At 41.5% G+C, this 4253-nt stretch overlaps 1 long non-coding RNA gene across 1 annotated transcript; it reads right to left on the bottom strand.

Moving 5' to 3' along the window:
• Nucleotides 1–287: 287 nt before the first annotated feature.
• Nucleotides 288–3944, bottom strand: LOC141421262 (uncharacterized). The gene is made up of 3 exons (XR_012445870.1): nt 3730–3944; nt 2227–2341; nt 288–509 (listed from the first exon to the last, which is right to left on the bottom strand). It is a non-coding gene; the product is annotated as an uncharacterized lncRNA (long non-coding RNA).
• Between the last annotated feature and the right edge of the window lie 309 nt (nt 3945–4253).

The following is a 4253-nucleotide window of genomic DNA, read 5'->3' as shown; positions in this document are numbered from 1 at the left end:
GATGAGGAATACAAAGAAAGTTACAAAAAGGGAAAACTTTTTTTTATTAAAAAAAGGATTTTATATGCAAATAAGTTTTTATCCTAAAAACAAATGATTGTTCCAAAATGGAAACAGACAGATAGGGCAAAACAGGGCTGAGGTGGGGTTTGGCGCGGGGGGCGGGGGGGGGGTGATAAAAGCATTTCGCAGAAGGATTGTGGTAGGATTTATAATGAGATATAATTGATTTTTTAAACTTGATTTTTTAAAGACTGCTGATAAATTTATAAAAGATTCTCCAACACACTTCCCTTTAAAAGTTCCAATGAAGCTGGGACATAAAAAGTCTCCTCACTGAGGACGCTCTCCTCCACGGAGGGTGTTCTTCCCTCTCTCAGTAAACTTCCCATTTCTTCCATGTGTGTTTCAAATCTTGCTTGAAATCTTGCCTTGAAGGAATGCAGAACCAAGGACCCCAACCAAAACTCCCGGTAACAAGTGACCCTCTGTCACCATGGGCTCTGCATCTGTGGATTCAATCAACAGGTGAGAGAAAATATGTGTGTGTAATGAACTTGTAAGATTGCTTTTCTTTTTCATTATTTCCTGAACTATATAGGATAATGTTTACATCACACTTAGATTGCATTACGTAATGTAAGTAATGCAGAGAAGATTTAAACCTGCTGAAATCACCATAGGAAGGGGATTAAGGTAAAAAGGAGAAAAATTGAGGGAATGAACTAATTTGGGTGATGATACATGTATACGTGGAAATGTCACAAGGAAACTCCCTGTATAGCTATTTTATACAAACAAGAATACCTTTTTTCAAAATGGAGCACAGGAAGGCAAAGCAGGTCCTGTCTGGGGGTTAGTACCAGAGGGAGGGGGAGGATATAGGGAAAGGGTGAAGGAGGGTGAATATGGTAGAAATGTTATGTATTCATGTATGAGAATAGAAAAATGAGACCTGTTGAAACAATTCCAGGAAAGAGGGGAGGGAGGATAAAGGAGAATGATGGAGGGAGTGAATTCAACTAAGATATATTGTAGGCACTTTTGTAAATGTTACAGTGTATCCACAGTAGTGATAATAATTTAAAAAAAGAAAATAGGATGATGTGTAGGTCATGTGTAAACACTGTGCTGTGTCATTTTAAGGACCTGAGCATGCAAGGATTTTGCTACCCATTGGTGGGGATCCAGAGCCAATTCCCTCTAGCTGTGGAGAGATGATTGTACTTACCATATAACCCAGCCATTATACTTTTATTTACCCAAGAAAAATGAAAACACACACACACACATATATACACACCACACAAAAATACTTATATATGAATGTTTTACCAGCTTTATTCATAAAAGCCCAAAAGCTCATTACTAGGAGGGTGGATAAACAGATTGTTGTGCAGCCATTCCAAAGGAATATTGTTCAGTGGTAAAGAGGGATGATCTCTATTGTATACACAACCACACGGGTCAACCTCAGAAACGTTTTCTTGATAGGAAAGAAGCCAGTCAAGAAATGGTTTATGGCATCATAGGTGTCACATTCACAAGCTCGTCCAAAACAGGTGCAGTTAAGCAGTGATGGAAATCTAATCAGTGGTTGTCTGACACTATTGGTGGCCAGGATTGACTGGGAGGGGCTACTAAGGAAAAACTTTGGGGAGCTGGAAAAGCTTTGATCTTGATTGAGCTAGTGGCAACTTGGTGAATTCATTCGGCAAAACTCAGCAAACTATACACTCATTTAACATAAATTATACCCCAATAAAGTTGATTAAAAATACATTTCACCTGAGTTTTTGTTTCTTTAAGGACCAAAAGTAAGGGAAAGTCCATACTGATGTCTCAGGTGTCATTTCTGTGGAGGACAGTAACAAGGATCAGGAGCAGGTAAAAAAGACAGGTGAAGCCAAGGTCATGACCCAGAAGGAGATCATGACCCGGAAGGAGTCTGCCAGTCAGTCCTGCTGACGTTTGGGCTTCCTCTTATGTTAGAGGCAGTACAATGACAGGTAAGACTTAGGATTCTTTTCTTTTTTTAACATTTGTAAAAGATGCTTATTTGAGGAAAAGGAAAACAATCATATATCAGTATCCCTCCCACCTGAGGATGACCCATGGCTAACAGGTAGATTCCCTTCCCTGCAGGGTCATGTACTTATATAAACTTTTAGGATTCTTTTTTAAACATTCCATTTATACTGTTCTATCTTCAGGGAAATGCATTACCTTTAAAATAATCTGTCTCCTTTAACCTCCCTTCATGGTCCCTGTTCAGTCATCCTTCTCTCAGGGCTGGGGTCCGATTGTTTGTGGGGTCCAATGTGAAATGAAAATGTGGACTCTGGTTTAGAACAAATAAACAGGAGAAAATGCCATGGAAGGTACAAAACACAATGTGTATGTTCTCTCGCTCTCTCACGCGCTCTCTCTCTCTCTCTGTCATTGTGGTTTTTTACTTGCTATTTAATGATCTGTGAAAATCAACTAAAAATAGATTTTTTTCTGTCAAAGGGGTTAATGTATAGGATATTATCATCATACAGATGTCAGCTTAACTTCCCCAAATTGTTGCCTATGTGCCTTCTGAGACATTACTCAACCCTGTAAAATCCTGTTTTAAACAAAGGGCTGGTCTTAGCTGAGCAAGTTCCTGTTATCACCAGATGCCCTACTTTCAAAAACTGCTTGCTTAAGGCAACTATTGTTCAAGAAAATCTTTCCTCTCCCTGCCCTGAGGTCCCCTGCCCCACCTGCCCCCTTTTCAAATTAGTCAATCATGAGGATTGTGAACCTGAAACCCATTCAACCAGGGTGAGGGGCAGACTTGCGTTAGAGATAAAGCCTGAGCAACTTCCTGCCCAGTGTGCTTGCTAACTGGACTCTTTGTGGTGCACCCTTCTGCAGAAGTAAATTTTGCCTTGCCTATTGACTTCTGAACTGTGTTGTCTCTCTCATGACATCCCAATATCCTAATTCATTTCTAACGTGGTCCAAGTAAAGAAAAAGTAAAATAAGTCTTCAACACGAATTTTGTTCATCTTTCTATTAACACTTAAAGAGATTTTGCTTTGTCTTTGCTTTTCAGTGGTGCTGGAAATGGAAGCCAGGGTCTTGTGTGAGCAACAGTCTGGCTCCTCCAGTTTTAAATGAAAATACAAAGACAATTTATATGTAGAATCAGCAAAAGTATGCAATTTGTAGCTGGTAGGTGCATATGTATGTTGTTTTCACTGGAACAGCTGAAACACAGCACAAAATGCACTGCACTGTCTGAATGTCACCTCTCTCTCTCTCTCTCTCTCTCTCTCTCTCTCTCTCTCTCTCTCTCTTTCTTTCTCTGTCTCTCTTTCTCTCTGCCCAAACTCTTGGCTACCCTCTTGAGGATGAGTAAGGGATGGAAGGGAGCAGGAGCTAGGGGTGCCCTAGTTTTCTTTTTTTCTTTGCCATGGTTTTTATGTCCCTCCCTGTCTCACACCTCTTCCCAGAAGTAGCCATGGCAGATTAGGGACATGAAGATCCAGCCTCCAACAGGGACAACTCTGAAGGTTGAGCCAGCAGGGGGAAATGACTGAATAAGAAGTGATGTGACAGGGTTTCTTGGTCCTTCCTATGTCTTAGAATTCCACCCAGTATTTTCTGGTTTTGAACCAAGTTCTGATTGGAAAGGAAAGGATGACTTCTTGGGGTGTGAGGGCTCCTGTTCTTCAAGTGTAGGTGAATCACACTCACCTTGTACCTTCTTTGAGTCTCTAACTCTTCTGCACTGAGGGCGCTCATGGCATCTTGCACACTGTGGGAGCAGAGCAGGGGACACCTGGGGCATTGTCTCTGCTTAGGCACAGGTTCCACGATCCCACTGGTCTTCGTTAAGTTCAAAAATAAACTTGTTAAGAATTTCAAGGCAACAACAGCAGAGGATGAAGCCAAGCACAAGGTCCTTCAGACCACAGGGCCCCATGGGATGGCACCAGTCACACACCCATGATGCTGGCCCTGGTGGATCCACCCTGGTGGGTTGTTCCTTTCCAATTTTAGGAATCCTGAAAAAGCCTATATCTAAGCCACTTAACAGTTCTAAGTGGGGGAAGTTCACATGTGCTCTTGCCGATGGCTGAAAATGGCTTTCTAACAGATGAGAATGTGATATCTGGAATTACGGCTGCCATTTTATGACCATGAGGAGACAAGGCTATGGGCCAAAGTCATGATGCTAAAGATGGCAGAACAGGAAGATGGGATGATTTGTGCTCTTA

This window comes from Castor canadensis, chromosome 3, assembly GCF_047511655.1.
Source record: "Castor canadensis chromosome 3, mCasCan1.hap1v2, whole genome shotgun sequence".
NCBI classification, from domain to species: Eukaryota; Metazoa; Chordata; class Mammalia; order Rodentia; family Castoridae; genus Castor; species Castor canadensis.
Note: the sequence above shows the minus strand (reverse complement) of the source record. Positions and strands in the feature narration are given on the sequence as shown.